A 25,939-nucleotide genomic window follows, 5' to 3' on the forward strand; every position below is an offset into this window, starting at 1 on the left:
TATTTGTGGTTTTGTTTATTTGAGTCCTCTCTCTCTCTCTCTCTCCCTCTTTCTCCTGATGAGTCTGGTTAAAGATCAATTTTGTTGATCTTTTCAAAGAACTGGCCCCTAGTTTCATTGATCTGTTCTATTGGTTTTGTTTGTTTCTATTTCATTTATTTCTGCCCTAATCTTTATTATTTCTTTCTTTCTTCTGGCTTTGGGTTTTATTAGTTCTTCTCTTTCTAGCTTCTGATAGGTCACATGGTTTATTTGAGATTTTTCTTGCTTCTTGATATAGGCCTGTGTTGCTATAAACTTCCCTCTTAGAGCAGGTTTTGCTGCATTTCAAAGATTTTGATTCATTATGTTTTTACTCAAAGGAGGCTAAGAACTGATATTTGGTGAGCCAGCAAGGAGATAAAATATATGGCCTTTGGGAAAGAGACATCAACGGGGAAATCCCAACTTGGCCATGACTCTACGTTGAGAAGGGTGACCCTTATATCAGATGCTTGTGGACCAGCCATCCTGGAGATACTGGCTGCTTTAATGGATTTGTTGGAGAAACTGTGCATGGAATCACTGTGATAGTGATGAGAGCAGGGAGGAGGATGTTAAGGTGATTGGTAGTGAAATGGATAAAACAACCCATGCTCCCTGACCCCTGATATCAAGGGGAGCAAAAGACAGCAACAACAATCCCAGCCAATGGGGAAATCCCCACTTGAGGAGACTTTCATGATGAGAGAACACACCACCATTGAGCTTATTGATACAGCTGTCAAGTTCCAGCAAAGATGAGGGAGAGTACCCGGGCTTGGTTAGTGTGGCTATTGGATTCAGGAGGTGATGGTTTTTCTCTTACCAGAAGGCAATGGCTTTTCTCTTACCAGGAGGCAGAGATGATGAGCAACATCACCACACACCCTGCCTCTGGCAGCACCTGCATGGCCCTTGGGTGGCTCAAGATACTCACTCCCTCACACACTGGACTGTTCTATCCTGCCAAGAGTCTTATAGCTATTAGGGGGACATCCCTGGGCAAGTAGAACCTTGGAAATCTATATAGGAAGTACAACAAATTCATAGGGAATTGGAGATGAGACAGGCAATCTGTGCAACTATCTTTGAAGACCTTGATTAAGCCACATTCACTGCAAGAATGGAAACTAAGATTCTCCAATTTACTGCAGCACTGGGATGGGATGCTGCTATTTATGCTAAGCCCAATTGTGAGACAAGATGTTTATGATGGTGGGCAATCCATTGCTGATCTGGGGACAGCTGACAAATCCCAAGAATGTGTATGGGTTGTGCAAGAGACCTGAGACAGAGAAGGAGCTTAGAAAGCCAAAAGATTGTCCCAATTGGCTGAAAAGTATCCAGAAAAGTAACCCAGAAGCAAATGTGGTTTGACTTCATTGCTGTGGGGACCACACCTGAAGAGACAGACTGACTAAGAGATAGACAAACTAACATTATGTTCAGTCTGTGGAAAGCCTTGAAACTTGAACAACAGTTGGGACCTGCCTCACATGCCCCCTTCCATCCCTGATGCCCGATCTGCTCCAGCAGAGACCTCAGGGGTGTAATCTTGTTAGTGGGTACCTCCTATGCCCTGAGGCAGGATGCAGGCCAAGAGTGCCTCCAGGTGAGAGCCACTGGAGGTGATCAGAGGTCTGAGGTCAAGTTCACTGTTCATTGGTCCTCCAGAAATAAATGGAGCGTGATGGCTTTGGGGGATACTGGAGCTGAATGTACTCTAATACATGGTGACCCTCACGAGTTTCCTAGCCTCCTAAGCATCATTGATGGTTATGGAGAGCAAATAGTTACATTGAGGAAGGTCTTGTGAACTGGGACTTCTCCCCACCAACTTCAAAAATATAAGGCCTTTAACTCTCCAGTACCAGAGAACATATTGGGCATTGATATCCCCCAGGGTCAAACTGTGCAAACCTCTTATTGGTGAATTCTTCCTCTGGGTTGAGATAATCAAACCAGTGCTGAGTGGAAGCAGCAACAGGGAATCTGTAAGCCCGTCACTCCTGTGAAGAGTGGTAATTGTTAAACCATATAAATGGCGTGGGGAACTAAGTAGATAGGAGACACTATCTAAGAACTGTACTGGATAGGTGCCTACTCCTTTCAACAGTCAGTATGGATGGGAACAAAGCTAGATGGCCCACAGTGGAAGACAATGGACTACTGAGAATTGAACAAAGTAGTGTCCATCCATGCAGCTCTGAACAACATTGCTACCATCTTAGATGCCTTAGCCATGGTCCGAGGAGTGTCTTTTTTTTTTTTAAGATTTTATTTATTTATTTGACAGAGAGAGATCACAAGTAGATAGAGAGGGAGGCAGAGAGAGAGAGAGAGAGGGAAGCAGGCTCCCTGCTGAGCAGAGAGCCCGACGCGGGACTCGATCCCAGGACCCCGAGATCATGACCTGAGCCAAAGGCAGCGGCTTAACCCACTGAGCCACCCAGGCGCCCCCCGAGGAGTGTCTTATGCTCTGCTGGCTTTAGCAGAAAAATTTTTTTTCAGTATATCTCTGGTCACCAAGTCGCAAGAACAATTTGTCTTCATGTTGGAGAGACAACAAAGGACCTTTCAAGGGCTTCGCCAAGGATACCTAACAGCCCTACCACATGTCATGAGATGGCAGTCCATGACCTGGCCCTGTTGTTCCCTGCATCAATACTATGGACCCAATACATTGATGATATAATGTTAACATGTGAATACTTGCCTCCGTTGCAGGATGCACTGCAGGGTTTGCTGGAACACCTGCGAGGGAGAGGATGGACAGTGAAACGGCAGAAAATTCAAGGCTCAGTCACCACTGTAATGTTTCAGAAGTGTTTGGTGGGATAAGATGCTCATTGTCCCAGAAGCTCTGATTGATAAGGTGCAAGCCTTATCAATCCAACCACTAAGAATGTGAAAGTGTGCAAGTCTTTATAGGGATTTTGGGATTTGGGAAGCCTTTTACTTCCCCACTTGGCATAGTGCCTCGGTCTCTTATACTGCCTGGGCTTTGCCAGGGCGTGTGTGAGACTGGCAGTCAAAGCAGCAAGGTGACTTTGCAAAGGAAAAAACACTAATGAAATAGATTAGAGCTCTGGACATCTCCTAATCAAGGCTACTGTTTGAGTTAGATGTGTCTGGGACTGAAAAGGTGTGGGTCCGGCAATGTGACAAGAGACAATAGAAGGAGAGTGGTCCCAGGATTTTGGACCCAGCTCTGGTAGGTAATCCCAACAGTTCCTGAAGTGTCCACAGCTCTTCTCCAGGTGGAGCCCTTGAGGAAGGAATAAACTAGTAGCCAGTAGGCTGAACTCAGAACGGAGTTCACTTGGCTGGTGGTCACTTATGAGACTTGGCCATTAACCCTTTGCACTGACAGTGGGTTGTTCTAAAGAGATTAACTCTATGGCTCAAATGGTGGCAAGCTGAGGGATAATGGTTATCAATAAGCCCTTGATGGATCCTTGAAGAGTCAAGATATATGAAAAGACAATGCTTCTACCTGTAAGAAACTTAGGTAGTCATTGTTTTCCTTGTCTTGGTTTATAAGGCAATGACAGCCCCTGGCATTCTAGAAGCTGATGCCCTTTCTCAGGTATGAGCCTGAGGAATTGATCCTTCAGTAGAGGCAGCAGATTGGATGCACAGGAAGAGTAACTATCATTTAGCCCAGATGGGATGGAAGGTTGCCAAGATGCCAGATTGCTCTTGAAGTACAGTGACTCGGTTAAGCCATAATAGGATGTCCTATGTGTTCTAAATAACATCCAAGGTAACTGCCAAAGGAGCTAGGGCCATCCATTAGAGTTCCCAACCAGTGAGTGATTGGCAAATTGATTGTATTGGCTCCTTCAGGTGAAGGTTCTGAACAGTCCTGGTTTGTGTAGACACAGGGTCTGGCCTAACTTGTTTTCCTCTGTCATTGTGCAAATCAGGCTGTCACCATTAGGGAATTAGAGAAGCTGAGTACTTTGTATAGATACCCTCATAGACTGGACAGTGATGGTGGGGGGGCACATTTTAAAGGTCTTAATTGTGTGAAATTGTGCAAAAGAACTAGACACTGAATAAAGGTTCTATATGCCCTATTACCTGTGAGTAGCAGAGTTGGTAAAAAAAAAAAGTGGACTATTAAGACAGCATATTAAATTACTAACAGAAAAAACCACCTTGGCTGGGTGAACTACCATAATGTTCCAGACTTTAATACATTTTACTGGTCAGCCAGTAGGGCCTGTAGCCCCATATACCAGACTGGGAACTAGGCACCTAATATTGTAAAGGTATGGAAGTCCCAGGAAACAGCCATTGTCCCAGCTCTCACTGTGGGTCAGTGTACTTTGCTGCTGAGAACACCAAGACCATCCCCAGCTAGGAGGCAGTTATCTATCAGAATTTGCAGTGGGACATCCTGCCTGGATGGGTAAGTTACTTCACACCCTGGATGAGGGGGAACTACTCCATCTTTTCGGGGACCTTGTTCTACTGCAAGCTGGACCTGTTGAAATATCCGGTATTTGGAATGAAACACAAGCCATTAGAAGAGGGTCCTGGTCTGGTGTATCTCATCCCTAATCTGTCTTCTCACACAGGACAGTGCTGTCTCTTCCAGACAACCTGTATGCTGTGTACAACCAGGTTAGTTCTTAAAATAGCCAACCTCTCTCTCCTCAATGCTAGGTGGGCATGGCTGGTAGGATCATTTGACTGCTGTCTCTCTTCCTTCAGTTGGCCTGGAGGGTGTTATAACACACATACAAGCCCTTACTAAATCACCCAGTAAGCCTTGAATAATAGGCAACAATGCTTAGCTTTGCTGAATGTTTAAAATGTTTCTAAGGAGAAAAGCTGTCCTCCAAACTAGAATGGCCTGGACATTATTATTGTCCTGCAAGGAGGCATCTGTGCCATAATAAACTGAATGTTACATGTTTATACCTGATGATCCTGTGAATGTATCATCTTTATTAAGTCACATGAGGACACAAGTGAACACTTTGAATATTCCTGGCCTGTTGCCCAAGTGACTTAATAAATCAATGGTTCAGATCATGGGGCTTTTGGTGGAAAGAGTTGTCACTGATTTTGGGGATCATTGTCTTAGTCTGTGTTTTTTTCTCACATGTTCTAGTACTGTGGCTATGGCATCTGCCCCCACTTCACCCAGATACCAACCTAGGAGCCACTTCTATGCTAATAACCCCCCTTGCTATTTGCTCAGGGCATTTGTGGAAGAGGGGCTCATGTGAGATTGTAAGGCCAGGTCATGAGGGGTGGTCATTGAGAGAAGTGACTGTCAGTGGACCTGTGAGCTGGACCCCAACAATCAGAAGCCCATCACTCTTCCCCTGTCCTTGGAATGTGCATTGCACTTGCCTTTCCCATTTCCTGAAGCTCAGCCTCCAAGGGCACTGCCTCGAGATAGTGAAGTGGTGTTAAGATCATCTGGATGCTGCATGTGACCGAACCTAGTTAAAGCCTCTATATGAACTTTAAGACTTTGGCAGTTGAGTGTGGAGATCTATTCTTCTTGAAGATGCCCAAGACAAGAATCGTAGGTAAGTTTTCTTGTTTATTAAACCTGCCACTTACCGATCTGGACCATCTGCCTCTTTCTTTGGTCTCTCCTTACCCTTTGAGAATGCTGGTTTCAGATCATACCTGGGAAGCTCCCAAGTTGGTGGTTAACTAACACCATTTGACATTTCTTTGTAACAAGTCACCAGTATATATATGATGACTTATCCAGTCATTTACTTATTTCTCTCCCTAGGCTGTTATTAGGAGACCAAGGACTGGGTCTCTTTTTGGTCCACAGTGTCAATCAATATTCTTGAGAGATGGGCCCATGAGGGAAAACGTGGTGATCATACTGTCTCTTCTGTAGTGCCCACTACATAGAATTGTCATGTCGATTATATTTATTTTGTTCTCACCTCTCCATAGAAATTGCACTTGCTAAACCGATCCACAGCTTGTTCCCTGTCAAATTTTTTGGCTTCTTTACTCTCATTTTTCTGAGATTTATTTAAGTGGCCTAAATATGTTTTCTCCTTGGTTGCCTTTCTCTTCCCCTCTCTCACTCTGTATGCAGATTGTTGCCTGCTTGAAACATTTCTTGTTTCTTTGTTGGTTTGTCTTTTCTCTCTCCAATAACTGAAGTAAGAATTCAGAGCAACTTGGTTTTCTCTGTCGAAATACAGCCCACAGAATTTTGGTAACACTACATTTTATGCTGAAATCAATCACCACTTGACGTTCACATCATTGAACATTAAATTACTGTGTGGTTCTTTCATTCTTCGCAGCATATTTTTTGGTACTTTGCATGAACTTAACTTTATTTTGGTCTACATATAAATACTAATGTATATAATATATATAAAATATATGATATATATACATATAAATGTATATAATAAAATATAGTAAGGTTAAATATATTCCTGTTTGTTGTTCCTTTCTAACTTTTCTCCATGCTCCCCTGATCCCTAGTTCTCAAGCTTGGTGCCAGTCTATTCTTTCTGTCCTTCTGTCTTTTCTGTCTGCCCTTACCTGGCTAGCAGGCCAGGCTGCCCTTCCACTGACTGAGCACACAGTAAATGCCATTGCTAACACCCTTGTTCTGAACCCTCCCTCTCAACATTTTTGTCTTATATTTTGTGACCTTTTTTTCAGGTCTTGCGCTCTGGACATCTGCTCCTAGGTTTTTGTTTGTTTGTTTTGTTTTTTAAAATAACAGCTTGATTGAGATATAATTGACACAGTAGTCAGCCACACATATTGAAAGGGTTAAAATTCAATGAGTTGTGACATATATACATCCACCTCACCCTCCTTGGTCGTTCATTCCCCTCCTCCCTAGAAACCCAATCCACAAAACTACTGGTCTATTTTCTGGCCCTCTAAATTAGTTTGCATTTTTCAGAGTTTTATATACATGAAGTTGTACAGAATGTCTTCTGTTTTATCTGGTTTCTTGACATAATTATTTTGTGATCCATTCATACCAGTGCTTTTACCATCAGTGCATTTCTTTCTTTCTTTCTTTTTAAAGATTTTATTTATTTATTTGACAGAGAGAGAGAGAGAGAGATCACAAGCAGGCAGAGAGGCAGGCAGAGAGAGAGGAGGAAGCAGGCTCCCCACTGAGCAGAGAGCCCCATGTGGGTCTTGATCCCCGGACCCTGAGATCATGACCTGAGCTGAAGGCAGAGGCTGAACCCGCTGAGCCACCCAGGCGCCCCCAAGAGTGCATTTCTTTTTATTGCTATGCAGTAGCATATTATGTGAGCACACAGCAATTTGTTTGATCACTTCCCTTGTTGGTGGAAATTTGGGTTGTTTCCAGTTTTGGGTTCTTAGAAGTCATGTTCTATCCTTGTATAAATCTTTGTATAAATGTGTATTTCATTTTCTCTTGGGATAATCCCTAGGATTGGACTGGCTGGATCATATGATAAGGCTAACTCTTAAAGAAATTGCCAAACTGTTTTCTGAAGCGGTTATGTCATTTTTCTAAATTCAATTTTATTTTTTCAGTGTTCCAATATTTTACGTCTCTTTCAGGAGTGGATAAGAGCTCCAGTGCTGCCTCCATATTCTCACCAATACTTGGTGGGGTCAGTCTTTCTAATTTTAGCCATTTTAATAGTGTATAGTAGGATTTCAATGTGGCTTCAATTTGCATGTCCCTAGTAACTAATGATGTGAGCATCTTTTCATGTGCTCATTTGCCAGTTATATATTTTCTTGGTTAAAGTGTCTGTTCAAACTTTGCCCATTTCTAAAATGGGTTGTTGTATTTTTGTTGAGTTTTCAGAGCTCTTTATATATTCTGGATATAAATCTTTTATCAGATATATACTTTGCAAAGATTTTCATCCAAGCTCTGGTTTGCCTTTTCTTTCTGTAAGCAGTATCTTTTGATGAGCAGACATTTTTACTTTAAGTGCATGCCAATATATCATCTGTCCATTTATGGATTATATGCATTTGGTGTCTGCCTAATTAAAAGTCACAAATATTTCTTTTTTTTTAAAAGATTTTATTTATTTATTTGACAGACAGAGATCACAAGTAGGCAGAGAGGCAGGCAGAGAGAGAAGAGGAAGCAGGCTTCCTGCTGAATAGAGAGCGAGATGTGGGGCTAATCCCAGGACCCTGAGGTCATGACCTGAGCTGAAGGCAGAAGCCTCAACCCACTGACCCACCCAGGTGCCCCAAAAGTCACAAATATTTCATCCTGTATTTTCTTCTAGAAGTTTTATACTTTTAGATTTTACATGTAGGTCTATGATCTTTTGTATATAGTACAAGGTATGGATGGAAGTTCATTTTTCCTTTTGGCTAAGGGCTTGCTTCTTATTTTTTAGCCTCATGCTTCTGTCTTAAGCTCGACACTTGGGACTTACCGTCAGTGACCATTTACACCCACACATTGGACCACACTGGTTGCAGATGCTCTGGCTAATACTCTGCCAAATAGAACTTAGCCTTAGGACTGAACTTTGTGATGATTATTAGGGTCAACCTTTGCATTGTGTAGTTTCCCCTCTATGCACAGGAACCACATAGAGCTCCCCCCACTTTTTTTTTTTTTTTTGAGCCTAACCGATCATTTCTCAACTCTTCATGCACAACTCTTGATCTCCCTCTTTATTCTTTAAGTGCTCACCTCACATCTCTGGATTAATTACTGTGATGGGTCGCTTTCAGAACTTCCTCTTTTCCATTTATCTCGTATACAGCTCACTTAGAGTCATCTCTATCTTCACCCCGATTTTCAACTCAAGTATGAAACCTAGTTCTTTTAGTTCATTTAACCAATGTTTATGGGGCTTTACAATGTGCCATGCAAGGTGCAGCAAGCAGAGCGGACCACAGCCTTGCTCTCATGGAGCTTATAATCTAGCAACTGATACAGACAGTTAAAAAGGCTAATGTAGCAAATGGAAACTGGGTCTCCTCTTTTCAACAGTTCCTTCAATTACAGCTGGGCTGCTTATTCTGAAGAAGCACATCTGTTTATGGCTTTTCTCTTTGCCCAACCATCCAGCGAATGAAAATTAGATGGCACACTACAGATGAACAACATAACATTCACACTAATGACATTTCTGCAAGAGGTGAATTTTTTTTTTTTTTAACCTGAAAACCAGCCATCTGATTTTGGCTGTAAGCAAGTAACCTAAGCAGTGAATTGCAACTGTTTAATTCCAGTAGGGATTCTTTTGCTTCTGCCTTTGAGTACTGTTTTAATGGGTTGCATGTAAAAAATTATACCTAGCTTAACACTGTAAGACTCTAGTTCAAATGTTTTTTCTGTCGTTTGCTGTGTGACCCATAATTATTCTGTATCTCAGTTTTTTATTACATAAAATTGAGAGTTTGGAGTTCTTTTGATTTTCAAGTGCTAGGATGCTTTGTTTTCAAAATTACTTAACAATTGCCTTATTATTCAACATGGCAAGACCATCTCTCTCTGTCTATGATCACTCTTGCAACCCAGTAGCTAGTTATTTTATATAATAAGCATAAAACACATATATAATATAATAAACATATAATCACAATATACACATATATGGTAATACGTAACCATGTACCTATGTACAAATATTTCTATTTCAGATGTTTAATGTCTGAGTGCATGAAAATTGTTGCTCTGTATTTTCCCTAAGAATTTAAGAATTCGAAGTCAGTAGTCTTTTTCAAAAATTTTTTTTTAAAATTTGTGGCATCTCTATAACCTAGGCATGTGGTATAAGCAAAGTGTTAAACAAGTGAGTTTATACTAATGGCTTTGTGTATAGACATAAGAATTCCTCAGTAGTCCAACAGGTTTGGGCATTCTCGTAAGCAAGCTACAATTGTGACCCATTTAACTGTGGTCTTTTATGAGATGTCAAGATTGAGGGCCTGGTCTAACTGGACAAGTTCTCCTTTTTTCATTTTGTTTGTGTGGAAACAGCCTCACCCCTGAGCTCTTACTTGGCTAATTCCTGCGAAGTCCCACTGGGAGCGTGGCAGGAAGAGGGGAGCGAGGCGGACAGACTGGAGAGCTTTAATGCTGCTGGTGACTGCGCCATTACCCAGAAAATGCAGGTTAATGTGGAGAAAGGGAGGGAACTGCAGGAGGCAGCAAAGCAAACCCAACAATACCTATTAGAAGGAACAGTCATGCAGCATAATGGTCAGGAAGAAGTGGTAAGTGTCAAAAAGTCAGAGGAGCTCCATCCATCCCCTAATCAAAGAAAACATGCTAGTTGGATTAAAGAAACCGCAATAGAATAAATGCTGGACTGATTCATATGGACTCTGCCTTCACACTGTGCCTGGGTCCAAAGTCACCCATGGGTCTCTTCAGTCCCATTAGGACTTAAGGACAAACAGCCCACTTGAAGGGAAGGATGTGCTCATGTGGCAGGATACAACTGTGTCGTCACTGTTTCTAGTAAGTTTTGGGTCAACTTCCTGTAAACTATCAACTTGGCATTTGCAAATAACCTTATTATGAAGCAGAATATTAAGTGAGAAACAGAGAGACACAGACAAGATTATGTGATGATTCAGAGTAGAAAGAATTCAATTTCTACTCAAGGATTCACGAGGACATTGAATTTGAGATAAGCCTTGTAGAACTGGAAAGATTTCATGAAGCTGATACCGTGGAGGTAAGGCAGATATAACAAGAGAAAACGAAAGAGGTGTTACGAAATAAGAGGATGCCTAGAGAATATTAATAGCCCAGTTTGGTCAAAGGATGAGAAAGGAGATGGGGGCAGAAAGAAATAAGGGTGTAGTGGTTGGAGCGCAGTCCGTGAAGACCCTGGATGGCGCCTTTGGCTTTGTTTCTCCATATATCCCCACTTTCTCAAAGTTATTCCACTCCTGGCCTCCAGGTGGTGCCTCAGGTCAGAGCCATCCTGATGGGAATATGTGAAAGCCTTCCTCATCCGTTCGGGTTTGGATGTACATCATGTTCCTTGGAGTTAGAATCCAGAAGCCCAGCCTCACTGGCAGACTCTAACATGCCTTTGGCTTCTATTCTCCAACTGTCCTCTACTCCATATGGAGAGCCCAGTGCCCAGAGCTCCAGAGCCTGCCTTACCACTGGTGCCCAACCAGCTCCCACATCACAGGACTCCCTGCTTTATCCCGCCTCACGTTCATCAAACTGAGCTTGTACTTGCTCCCTCTTCCATAATCTGCCCAGTCACTGGGCCTGCTGTATAGTTGCCCCCTAGAAATGAATCCTAACACACTGAAGCTGTGCCCTGGGATCCTGTATAGCTGTTAACAGTCTCTGCCTCTGGGCTCCTCCCTTCCCTGCAAGTTGGAACTTACTACCTGTGGACTCATTGCTTCCACACCTGTGTAGCTTCGTGGCTGGATCTGCACCTGCTTTGTGTTAAATTGCTAATTAGATGTTTTGGTATTGATCGCTATAGAATTAGAAATAAAACTATATATCTGGCCTAATTGAACCTACACATACTAGTGGTTTCTTCAGTTTATCAATGCTCTTGGCTGCTTTCTATTGGCAAATGCAGATCTCTGTGCAGTCTTGGCCTTTTATCTTCCCCACTTGCCCATCTGGCTTAGTGCCAAAGCCTAACTGAGATGCCTCACCAGTTGAAGGAGTTTGGACGTCATTTGGTCAAAGTGAAGTGGTTTCCCATTATCTACCAGCCTGGTGTACATACGGCTTATTCAGACAGGGTTTATGTTTCGAGGAGAATCTATCTCCATCTTCTACCATTTATGTATAGGAAAAACTTCAAGGACAAACATGGTATACAAGCCTATATCAAATAGGGCTTTTAGGGGGCACCAACAAAAACTTGACCCTGGGGACTTTAAGCAAAGGTCCTATATTAGAAGAAGGATGTCAAGAGGTCATGACAGTAGTGGAAGAGCTGAAGAAATAGGATTGACAAAGGAAGGGCAAGGGAAACTCCATAGGGTTGGCAAGCTGGAATCACAGAGCTGGGCTGATAATAGGGACTTGAACTTCCATATTTTTGCCTTGTGTTACTGTCTATGGATTCAACATCACAAAAAATGTTTACTGCAAAACCATCCCAGTATGAAGTGTTCAAGAGGAAGGATTCACCAACCAATAGTGAGAGGTAAGGATCTGAACTTATTATGACATAGACTCATCACACAATGGGGAAGAAGGGATTTCTCAAAAAGAAATTAAGATGCTATTGGGAAGCAGGCATAGATATTGTGCTGATGAATTTTTACAAATATTTTACAAATATCCACAAATTTCATTCTCCAGTTTGTTCTGGTACCAATCCAGACCTCATGCATTTTAAGGCTTGAAAAGGCATTTTGTAGATTGGGTGACCTTCCCTCTAGAAGATCCAAATGACCAAACTCTTCCCAGACAGCTCTGGGAATGCCCCAGTGGGGTTTCATGTGTGCTCTGAGAGCTGTTTCCTGTCACATGGACTTCTTTGGATTTGCAAAGAAAATTTGGGTTTCCTTCCCCATATTCTAAAGTTCTTTGCTTATATCTTGAGATGATATTGGCCTCCAAATTTGAAGTTCTTCTGTCAATGTGGCCTTAATTCTTAATCCATAACCTTAATCCCCGCTGCCTCCAAGGCCCCAGTGCTCTGACTATGACTGTCACCCCTATGGTCACCAATGGTGCCACTGGTACCCAGTGACCCCTCAGACATGTGGAGAAAGTTCCTTTTGGCTTATAACACTTTTCAATTGTTTCCATGCTTCATACATCTCAAACATCTGCCCGGGTTGGTCAGCAGAAAATCTGAGAGGCCATGTCCCTCTCAGAATCCCTCCTATCACTCTGAAAATGTGCCAGTGCCCTATCATTGGACCACATTTCTGGGCCTCATCAACTTTTCACTTCAGTGAGCTATTCACTCACAGGCTTTCAAAAATCTGCACCATCCACCTTGGTTGACATCATCTCGGGTACAAGGTAAGACCTTGTTACTTGTACTGGGTGCAATTAAACCAGTCATGCAATTCCCAATTTCTTTCTTTCTTTATTTTAATTATTTATTTATTTGAGAGAGAGACAGTGAGAGAGAGCATGAGAGGCGAGAAGGTCAGAGGGAGAAGCAGACTCCCCATGGAGCTGGGAGTCCCATGCAGGATTTGATCCCAGGACTCCGGGATCGTGACCTGAGCTGAAGGCAGTTGCTTAGCCAACTGAGCTACCCACGCGCCCCAGTTCCCAATTTTGGTCCTTTGTCTTCCTCTCCTGTTTTCCTAGGATGTCATTCCCAAACCATATTCACCTGCAGAACTCTGACTAATTCTCCAATCTCACCTGACCCAGCTCTGCAATTAATTGCAACAGATCTACACTTTACCCCATAGCACTCAGGACATTTTATTGAAATTATCCACTGTTTCTGTCTCTGCAATGTAACTATGAGCTACATATGAGGGCAGGGCCCGTGTTTTTGTTTTGTTTTGTTTTCCACATTTCTCTCTCTTTAACATATAGCTTGCTTGTTGGCACAGAAGATCCTGGATACACTTATTCCATCACTCAGTAATGAAATTTTAGTTTTAAAAGATTTCTCATTTAAACTCTCAAACTATTCAGTTCAAGGGGAATATCTGTAATAGGAAATGATAGGTACCATATGCTTTCAACCAGATAGTTAAAAAGTCATTAATTTAGAATAGTCTCATAGAAAATAAAAAAATTGAGGATACCTGGATGGTTCAGTTGGTTAAGCGTCTGCCTTCAGTTCAGGTATGATCCCAGGGTCCTGGGATTGAGCCCAGCATCGTGTTCTCTGTTCAGCAGGGAGTCTGCTTCTCCCTCTACCTCTGTTGGTCCTCCTGCTTATGCTCTCTTGCTCTCTTTGTCAAATAAATAAAAAAGTCTTTTAAAAAATAAAAAAATTTATTAGATATTAGTGTTTTAGTAGAACTCATGTTACAGAATATCATGTAAATAAATTCTATAGCCCATCTTTGTATATTTTTCCTCCTGGTTATTTATGGCTAAAGAAGCATCATTTTTAATTAATTTTTTCTGTATTACTCTTTGGTCTCTTGGTATTTCATGAAAAATATCAACTTTTTTTTGCGTCTTTTTCCCCCTTCAACTGTAGCAAATAAAATAATGGGACTGATGTCAAAACTGAGGTATGAATTATGATTTTCTTCCCTCCCTAAGATAGGCATTATGTTTGGTGGGGAACAGAAGAAACTTAATTAAAGTTGAGTTTTGTGGCAAGTCTGAAGTAGAGAAAGAACACATTGCGGATAAGTTAGTTCTACAGAAACCAGGGAAAGGAAATTCGTACCCAAAAAATGCAACTTATGAATGCTAAGTGCTTTCTACATAATACGAACTTAAAGTAGAGACAGCGACAGAAGAGGAGATGCCAGGTATCATTACCAGTTTCTGAGATTTTTTTTGTTATCAGAAAACACTCTCAAGTTACAACCTGGGCAGGTCTGTGTCACGTTTTTTCTTCTTTTGCATGGAGTAGGCACTCAGAATCCTCATCATGCATTGTCTGGTGTGAAATTGGGCTGTAAGGTATTTCAACTCACGCTTTGCAATCTTTGGTTCAGGAAACCCTGCATAGCAAGAATAATAGACTCTAGAGGTGGGAAAGCCTCAAAAAGTTGTCCCCACAAATGATCTGTCCAATACATAAGTTCCTTCCATTATTTTCTCTTGACGTGAACATGGAGACTCTTTCTCAACAGCTTCTGCTCAAGCAGGTCATTCCAGGCAGCCTTATTTACCTTGGGGTGGGAGCCAGTGAGCTCTCAGGGTTTCAGAGATCTTCCTAATGTGGAATTAAAATGTTCCTCCATTTATTCTCCACTTGTTATTTTCAGTGAGGCCCTCTGGGGTCATCCTGAGAGAATATAGGCCCTTTTGAAGACAACAGCTCTGTAAGTATTTAAAGACTACTATTGGGCTCACACAATGTCCTTATGTTTAGGATAAAATTCTTGAGTTTTCTTAACAGACCTTCTTCTGCACAGGGGAAGCAGACCTGTGAAGTTAACAGCCCCTACCCCCCTCATGTGCCAGTTGTCTGAAAGTGGACCTGTCTCCTTACTTTGAGAACCCATTTATCGTAAGATTAAAAAAAATGTCAATTCCATGGGGACAGTTTTAGAATTAATTTACTCAATAGATATTTGTTGAGTGTCCACTAGGCAGGAAATACAATGAACAAGACAGATTAAACCCCTGTACCCTCTTGAAGCTTAGATTCTACGGGGGCGAGGAATGGGAAATATGTAAACTATAAGGAATATTGGTTAGTGACAATACTATGAACAAAACAAAGCAGAGAAGTGTGGATGGGGAATACCAATCTGGGGGTTTGCAATTCTGGAAAGGATTAGATGACATAGTGTGGATGACTACACTTAGCAAACCCTAGAAAGCTATACAGATGGAATTTGTGTTTCTACGGCATGGTGTTCTAATTCCTTGGCACTGGTCAGCCCTCTGGCCATACTAATTTTTCCTATTTCTCCCATGATGTCTGGTCCAGAATTGAGCCTAGCACAAGGGATTTGGTCAGCTTAATGTATACACTGATTTTGCCCTATCTTCTTCCAAAAGGATTTTACGTGACTTACAATCAACTATGACTCCAATTTCATACATGAGCACAGCACTCTCGCTAGCTGCTTACCCAATGCCTGGACTGTAGAACTACCTTTTGGAACAGGATGGACAGCTTCCCACACGGTCTGATTTCAGTGGCACAAGGTGTCTCTACCCTGACCGCCACCCATTTAACCCAAACTTGAAATGTTTGAAAGAGAGGAGCAGAAGTTTTCATTCCTCAAGGAATTGGGATGCTTAAGAGCAAATAGACAAATCTCTCACACAGAGTAACTCCAAATAATATATATTTCTATAATTACTTTCTCCTCAAGGAGTTGGAACATAACTGCCCGCTCCTTAGGTATGGGTTTCACATAGTGACTTTCTTCCAAAGAGTTCAGAATGGAAAAGGGAAAACAAATAATAATTTTACAGCAGAGAGGAGAAACCTGACAAACACCATTTCGATCAGGTCATCAAGGTCCACATGGACAACCATAAATCATGTTCATCTCGTGCACCCTTATTGTTGTGTCTCTGCCTTGATTAGCTCTGTGACCTGGCAACTCATTCCTTCCATCTTAGCTTCTGACATTCCTTCATTTGTCAAGGCTGGGTTGGAGGGAAGGAAGCATTTCATCACAGGAGAGTATTCAGTAATGTTGAATAAAAAAACCTGAAGAAGGAAAAGCTGTTTCTCATTCATGATATTTTTTTACAGAATCTTTCCAACTGGAACTTTTCCAAGTGGAATGCACTCATAAGAGATTAATTTTATTCTAAAAAGGAGGCTAGAAATGAAACAAAACATTATAGGAGTGCTTTAAATTCTGTCTCCATTGAGATCTTTAGCTCACACTAGAAAAAATTGGAGAAGGAACATGGAATGTGTGAAAAATAAAAGGCTGAAGAAAATAAAAATTTATGAGCTTGGTTTCAAGGGCTCTCTCTCACACAGACACACCACACACACACACACACGTTCAAAAAATAAATACTGATAGGCGTTAGTGTCACCTAATGGACACATAGAACTGAAAGAAATGTTTATAATCCTGACCTCAGTGACTCCATAAGATCAGTCCTTTAGTGTTTAATATTGTTTCAGAGTTTGTGCTGTTAAATCAAAAGGTTATCTATAATACATCTGGTGGTATTAATGCAAAAGATCAGGGGTATTCAAAAGACATTTATTCATTATTAATATAGATAATAAAGGATCATTTATGAGGCTTCAGATGAGATTTTTATCATCAAAAGCTTAAAAAGGGAAATTTATTTTTGCTTCAGGACAGCCATGAGAGGTGTCTGTAATGGGAAATGTGAGCCAACACAAAACTGTCGGATTCACTCTGTTTCCGAAGATGGCTGACACTTTATAGCAACAGATTAAACAGGAAATAAAATTTTGTGCTTTAAATTTCTATTGACAGGGACTTCTTAATTTATTCTTGGTTTGTCCTTTATCAAGATGTGCTGCTGGTGTTCTTTGCTTTTCTCTCCTACATTTGTGATCTTTGTTGGCTTATGTAAATTGATGGGGGTGGTGAGGAATTCATCAAACTATGAAATATTTGGGACTGTTGGCAAAAAAATGGAGGACTAGTTAATGCCTGGTAAGGGGAGTCGCAAAGCCAGCTTCTACTGAATATGAGACGCAATGGGAAAGAGTGGTTGGAAATTTGCTATTTTGGAGGAAGACAATGGACTCTTGGGGGACTTGAAAGCACTTTTAGATCTGGAGCATAGTATTACCGGAATTACCATGAACTTGTTCTGTTGGAGCGGACCAAAGTGGAACGTAAATGGGTTTTTAAGGGAGTAAAGAGGATTTCAGAATTTTTCTGACTTCCACTCTGCAAATAAGTACCAACCAACACATCTCCAATCACAGTTATAGTTGGAGACTTACTGGATTTTGAGTTTGGAATCCACACAAATGAGAAATAGAAAACTAAGGATGGTCTACACAATATCCACTGCAGAATAAGTGCTCAGGAAATGTTTGCTGAATGAATGAAAATGCCCTGTTAGGTCCAGTATGACAGCTGAAGTTACCATAGTATGGTGGGCATATCCCAAATACATTTACTCATTACTAACATACATAATTAAAAAAAAAAAACATGTACATGAGATTTCAGTTGAATTATCTGAATTAATGAATGTAAAGGGATGATTTGTGGACCAAATGGCTAATGATGGCCATAATATTATTTATAATAATATTATTTATATTATAATCAATCATATTATTCAATTAATAATTATTAAGTAATTAATTATATGAAATATAATCAATTATATTATTTATAATAATATCATTATAATATTACCATAACATTATTTCAATATTAGGTCATAGTTTCAGGACTGAAAATTAAGTTAAACGGAATAAAATCACACACTGCTCCAAACTTACTTCATTATTGTGTTGGATACATGATTTGCTCCTAACATCCATTCCACTCTTTTGTTAATGATTCCACATATACTGAAGGGGCTGAAAAATAAAAATAAGTATACTTCTTAAATGCCTTTGCAGTCACATTCCAAAGAAGAATTAGGTTTTGATGATCAGGTGCACTTACACAAAACATAGAAGATGCCAAGCTGCTTGTCTTGCGGTTTTTTTCCTTGCAGACACCATCCTGTGACTGTTCTCTCTGCAGTCCTGGAGGACACAGTCTGCAGTCACCAGCTCTGTGGGTTTTGAGAGCTAGAGAGCCTACATTTGTACTATTGTAGCAGGTGAGGCGAGGTTCTGGAACCCTTAGCAGTTCCATCTTCCTCCTTATGTTGGTGCTGTAGTCTGGGACCTGGCTACCTAATCATAAAAAGGGCAGCAGCTCCCTTGCTGGACACAAGTTGTTCCTGAAAGTCCAACCTCTTTAATGTGTCCTGTCAACTCTCCCCATAACTCTGTAGGCTGCTTAATAGGCTGTAACGAACCTGCTCTTATTCAAATTGACTAAAGCATCCTTTTTCAAGCTTTACCCTTAAAATGCCTTAAAACAATTTCCAGATCTCAGGGAACCCCTGTATTTAAAGATGATTATATCTGCGGGTGCCTGGGTGGCTCAATGGGTTAAAGCCTCTGCCTTCGGCTCAGGTCATGATCCCAGGGTCCTGGGATCGAGCCCCACATCAGACTCTCTGCTTGGCGGGGAGCCTGTTTCCTTCTCTCTCTCTGCCTGCCTCTCTGCCTACTTGTGATCTTTCTCTGTTAAATAAATTTATCTTTAAATAAATTTATAATTTATTTATAAATTTATATTTATATAAATTATATTTTTATAAGATAAAAATATCTTTAAAAAAAGATGATTATATCTGCAAATACACCAAGATATAACTAACCCTTACCATTCAATACTGTTTTTTTATTCTATTTTTATTTTTTATTATTATATTCCATTAACCAACATATAATACACCATTAGTTTTTGATGTAGTGTTCAAAAACTCATTAGTTTCATATAAAACCCAGTGCTCATCACAACATGTGCCCTCTGTTAATCAGAGTTTATGCACATAAGTGTTGGCAAGACATAGGTCATTTTCTACAGGTACACTTATCTTTCTTACATTATACTTACATTCTTCTTAGCCTGTGACTTAGGGTTTCCAAGACTTCTTGCTTCAAGAATTAAAAAAACAAACAAAAAGATTTATTTCCAATTCTTGGAATTGTTACTGTGGTCTGTGAGTTGTAGATGTAATTACTGAGTCACAATTGTCCGTCTCTTCTAACAATCACCTTTTTATGTGGATCTGTTTATTTTGGGTAACTTAGTAGTCTTCTCTTTTGTGTGGTTCCCCTTTCCACAAAGAATATCAACTCTGATACCAGTCAGTAATACAGGTAGAGGAGACTTCGGACTTGCCTTAAAAATAAATTATTTTGACGTTTTTGCCATATCCAAGTAGATTCAAGAGTCTTGTCAAAAATTTCTACTCTGTAGATGATAGTGAGGTATGGTTATGGTATATACTATGGGTAAGAGTAGCCTTCCATCTACTTAAAACTAAAAAAAATGTCATTTTTGCTCATCTTTCTTAGATTAAAAAGTAGTTAATATTTCCTTTTTATAAAGGCAAAAGATAATAAATTTCTACTAAATAACCATGTTCAACCAAAATGCAAATTATATTTCTCAGTGGTAGTCTTGGTAGACTTAATTTAGGTTGTAATTTAGACTGTAAGTTGATTTTAAATAGTGTTTTTCCAACGTGAAAATTTAATGATTATATTGAAATGTGAAGTGTCTAAAACCATAAGCCAAAACAGTATTATGAATTTAAAAAAATGGCCTAAGATGCATATATCACTTAGAAAACATATATATTTTTTTAAATTTCTAAAGTGCATGAAGCCCAGTGCAGGGTTTGAACTCACAACCCTAAGATTCACACTTGAACTGAGATCAAGAGTCAGATGCTTAACTGACTGAGCCACCCAGGTGCCCTGGAGAAACATTTTTTTTTTTAAACAAATAACCTTATCAGACTCAAACATAGGTCTAGAGATCACAAAATTATTATTTGCCTGTGTTGATTACTTTTAGTTTATAAGTGCATAAAGTTTTAGTTTTGGAACTAGAAATACAGAATAAAGTTTAACTCTTTAATGAGAATCTTTCTTTCTCTCTCTCTTCCTTCTTTTGTTTTCTTTTTCTCTTTGCTGTGCAAATACTCAATTCTGGGTTGCACTTGAAATAAACACACATGGATTTCATTTTCAGTTGAAATGAGAAGATTTCTGTCCCTGCTTTTGATATTTATGAAGCAATAAAAGTCTTGCTCACACATGTAAGAAATTGAAAAAGAGCCAAAATGTTTCTTTTGAATGACAGCATCTTCTCCTTTTATAGAAATAGAGAATTGATATAGGGAGATATTGGCAAATCTTATCTTGAATACACTCTTGCAGTTTATAAATTCTTCCTCTTTTCTCAAAGTCAAGGTCTTAGCTGAGTGATGGCTCAGAGATGGGTCCCTTACCCAGTTGTACACTTGTACTGAAAGGGAAGGAATATATTCTGTTTTGCTCTGTAGTTCTTCGATGTGGATTATAGTAAAATAAGAGACCTACTGGTTTCCTTCATTCTCAAACCAAAGTAGCAATAGACATATTCCAAGACTTCCCTTTGTCACATGATTTTTCTAACCATTCAGTCTCCTTTAAAATCCAGGAATCTGATTACTTGAAGTAAAAACATTTTTCCCAGGGCTTTGCAGAAATTTGCTGAACTAATTCATGTGATTAAAAAAAAAAGAAGTCTGCCTTGTAGGATGACTTCTATAGTCTTCATCTTTAAAACCTTCTGCAAAATGTGGCCTGATGTTTCCTTGAAGAACTCCTGATGTTCAAACACCTTGTTGGGAATTCCTCCTCTTTAATTCACATCTCAGTATGGCATGGAAACTCATGTGCTCTCTGTCCAGGTTCTCAATTTTTAAAACATTGTTGAATGATCTAACATATTTTGTATTGTCCAGAACTTTCTTCATCTCCAGTACTTTTTAGCAACACCTCCATCTGTGAAGAAAATTGTGTGTCATCATGTTCCCCAATGTTCACAGCAGTGTCCAGGATAGCCGAACTGTGGAAGGAGTTGAGATTTCCAACAGATGAATGGATAAAGATGTGGTCCGTATATACAATGAAATATTACTCAGCTGTCAGAAAGGATGAACACATCGACATGGATGGAACTGGAGGGGATTATGCTGAGGAAATAAGTCAAGCAGAGAAAGGTAATTATCATATGGTTTCACTCATATGTGGATCACAAGGAATAGTGCAGAGGACCATAGGGGAAGGGAGGGAAAACTGAATGGGAAGAAATCAGAGAGGGAGAAAAACCATGAGAGACTTTGGACTCTGAGACACAAACTGAGGGTTACTGAAGGGAGGCAGGTGGGGGGGTTGAGGTAACCAGGTGATGGGTATTAAGGAGGGCACATGTCATGATGAGCACTCATTGTTATATGCAACTAATGAATCATTAAATACTACATGAAAACTAATGATGTAGTATATGTTGGCTAATTGAATATAATAAAAATAAATAAACAAATAAAAAGAAAATATTGCATAGTAATAATGTCAGGACTTTCTTTTCTTTTTCTTTTTTTTTAAATTAATTTATTTAATTTTTCAGTGTAACAGTATTCATTGTTTTTGCACAACACCCAGTGCTGCATGCAATACGTGCCCTCCCTATTACCCACCACCTGGTTCCCCCAACCTCCCACCCCCGCCCCTTCAAAACCCTCAGGTTGTTTTTCAGATCCATAGTCTCTGATGGTTCGCTTCCCCTTCCAACTTCCCTCAACTTCCTTCTCCTCTCCATCTCCCAATAGGACTTTCTTTTCATACAAGAGAGGCAAAAGCTTCTCTTGGAGCCAACCATTGACAAGCATCACTAGTATTACGCCAACATTTCTCTCCCAAGACAGACCTTTTGTTTCCAGGGAGGAAAATCAAATATTAAATATATCTGGATCATTGTTTCTTTGGGATAGCTCTTTGCAGCAAAATATTTTTCTCAAATTTTACTATCATCTAAAAATCTTACAGATAGTACAGAATGGCGTTTATTAAAGAAATAGGTTGACTCATCAAAAGTCAACCTATTGAGTTGACTCATCATCTCCTGGTTGGAGAAACTGTTGTTTTTCAGTTACAATACAGAACCTCTTCAGCTTCATGTGACCTGTCATTAATAAATTAACTTATTATACTATTTAAGAGTAGAATCTAACTTTTCTTTCTTCTTTAACTTAAAATTAAATTAAAATTTTTAAAGAAGGAGTGTATGCACACATGTGTGTGAGTGGAGGGGTGGTGGAGGGGCAGAGGGAGAGAGAGAATCTTAAGTAGACTCCATGCCCAGCACGGAGCCCAATAATGCAGGACTTGCAACCTGAGGTCATGACCTGAGCCTAAATCAAGAGTCTGATGCTTCACTGATTGAGACACTCAGGTGCCCTTTTTGTTTGTTTTTTAAGATTTTATTTTAATTTCTGCACCCAGCATGGGGTTGAAACTCACAACCTCAGGATCAAGAGTCACATGCTCCCCTGACTGAGACAGTCAGGTGTTCCCCAAATTTTCTCTTTTTAACAGTAAGTTTTGTTACTAAATAATTATTTTTTTGAGACTTTTTATTAAATATAACTTCAATTCTTAAACAAGAGTTTTACTCCGTTTTGAGATTCCTATAGCCATTAAACATAATTGGCACACTTAGTTATAAAATCACCAAGTGTGAATAAGTATTTCCAATTGTGCCAGAGTAAGAGCTGCATTTGAACGTATTGCCATCAACAATGCACAATGGAATAGAACAGTTTGGATTACCAGTTTCAAACATGAAAGATCCCTAAGGAACTGGCGAACATCCCATGGTAGCATCACGTGCCAAGTTCAAATATGATGTTTCTTTTGTCTAGCAGTCAATGTAACAAAATCACAACACCCTTAGAAACATTTTGCAGAAGACTGGGGTTTATAGAAATGGAGGTGAGAAACAGGGGATTAGAGCAGATTCTATTTTCTGCACATGAACTCTGATCAATATAGTATGTACCAGGTATCTAAGTAGTATTCATTTATGTTTATATGCAAATTTATATATTTATATCCAACAACAGAGCACACTTTTTTTTGAGTCACCATTGGTTCACACCATCAGAAAATATTATGGACTACAAGACAAACTTTAATAAGTTTAAAAGAATTTAAATCATACAAAGTATGTTCTCTGATCACAGTGAAATCAAACTATAAATCAATGGCTGAAAGATAACAGGAAAATCTCTGAACAATCAGAAAGTAAAGAAGACACTCTTGAATAGTCCATGTGTCAATGAGACATTAAAGAGAAATTTAAAAATACAATGAACTGAATAAAAATGAGAATTCAACATATCAAAACTTGTGATATGTAGCTAAAGCAGTACTGAGAAGAAATGTAAGACCAATGTTCACATAAAAAAGTGGAAAACTCTCACATGAACAGTCTAATCTCGCATCTCAAGAACTAAGAAAAAGAGTAAAGCTCAAAGCAAACAGAAGAAAGGAATTAATAAAAAAGGGAATATTATGAAAAACTCTATACACATACATTTGAGAATTTATTTTTTTATTTTTATTTTTTTAAGATTATTTATTTATTTATTTGACAGAGAGAGAGATCACAAGTAGGCAGAGAGGCAGGCAGAGAGAGAGGAGGAAGCAGGCTCCCCGCGGAGCAGAGAGCCCAACGCGGGGCCCGATCCCAGGACCCCGAGACCACGACCCGAGCCGAAGGCAGCGGCCTAATCCACAGGGAGCGGAAGAGGGAGAGGGAGAGGATCTCAAGCAGACTCCCTGCTGAGTACAGAACCCAACCCAGGGCTCAATCTCAAGACCCTGAGATCCTTACTTGAGTCCAAATCAAGAGTCAGATGCTTAACTGACTGAGTTACCCAGATGCTCCCATACATTTGAGAATTTAGATAAATTAGACCAATTCCTTAAAAAAACGAAAACTACTGCAATTCACCCAAAATGAAATAGATAACTTAGATATCACTGTAACTCTTAAGGAAACTGAATTAGTAACCAAAAACCTTCTTGGAGCCAGATAGTTTTGCTGAAGAATTCTAAGAAATGTTTAGAAAAGAATTAATATCAACTCCATACAACATCTTCAAGAAAACAGAAGAGAAGGGAACATATCCCAAATTCATTTTGTGAAGCTAATGTTACCCTGACACAAAAACCAGACACAGACAGGGCAGGAAGGCTACAGACCATAAATATGGAAGGAAGTACCCTTAACAACATATTAGTATATAACATTCAGCAATATATGTAAGTAATTATGACTTACATGACCAAGTGAGGTTTACTCCAGGGAAGTCATCTCAGTTCAGGATCTGAAAATCAGTCAATGTGATCGATTATATTAGTAGGCTAAAGAAGAAAAATCCAATGATCATATGAGCTGGTATAGAAAAATCATCTGACTGAATTCAACAGTTATTCATGACAAAAATCTTAGAATACTATGAATAGTGGGAAACCTAAGTGCTCTAGCTCTTTGCAAGAATCCTACAGATAACATATATTTTACATATCAAAATAAGGCAAGGAGGATTGAGCTCATCACTCATATTCAAATGGAGTAGCGAAAGTTCTAGTCAACGAATTAAGGCAAGAAAAGGAAATAAAGGGTATAAGAATTATTAAGGAAGAAAAAAACTATCTTTATTTACAAAGGATATGATTCTGTATGTAAAAATCCCAAGAAATATTTGCATATTCACAGAGACTCCTAGAACTACCATTTTAATAAAGTAAGATTATAGGATATAAGATAAGCATAGAAAAATCAGTTGAATTTCTATACTAGCAATGAACATGTGGACACCAAATTAACAATACAGCATCACTTATAATCACTCACAGCAACAACAAGAAGAAATTCTTAGGTGTAAATGTTCATGTACAATATGTATATCATGAAAACTATAAAATGTTGATGAGAGAAATCAAAGATCTAAATAAATGGAGAGAAATGACATGTTTGTGGATATGAATACTCTGTAATAGAGACCTCAATTCTCCACAACTTGAATATATGGGCTTACCATGAATTCTTATCAAAATCACAGCAGGATCTTTTTTATAGATATAGAGAAGGTTATTCTAAAATTTATGTGAAAAGGCAAAGGAACTAGAATATCTGCAATAACTTTTTTTTAAAGAGTAAAGTAGGAGAAATTGGACTACCCAATTTTAAGACAACTATTAGGTATATTTGTCAGGACTCTGTGTCATTGGCAGAATAGAGAGTAGATCAATGGAACAGAATAAAAAACCCAGAAATAGATCCCCCTAAATATGTCCAGCTGATTTTTGACAAAGGCACAAAGGCAATTTACAGGCATTCCTCACTTTACACTTTGCTTTACTGCATTTCACAGATACTGCGTTTTTTAGAAATTGAAGGTTTGTGGCCACCCTGTGTTGAGTAAGTCTATTGGCACAATATTTCCAACAGCATTTGCTCACTTAGAGTGTCAGTGACTCATTTTGGTAATTCCCACAAAACTTGATACATTTTCACCATTATTTTATTGGTATGGTAATCTGTGGTCAGTGATGATAGACTTACCGAGGCTTGCAAACTCCACATTCAACAAAGCAGAGTATCTAGAATAGATGAGGAAATTCTTGAAACTCAACAGTAAAAAACAAAATCCAATTAGAAAATAGGCAAAAGACATGAAGAGATATTTCGCCAAAGAGAATGTATGGATGCAAATAGTATGTGAGAC

Source organism: Meles meles, chromosome 5, assembly GCF_922984935.1.
Source record: "Meles meles chromosome 5, mMelMel3.1 paternal haplotype, whole genome shotgun sequence".
In the NCBI taxonomy this organism is placed as follows: domain Eukaryota; kingdom Metazoa; phylum Chordata; class Mammalia; order Carnivora; family Mustelidae; genus Meles; species Meles meles.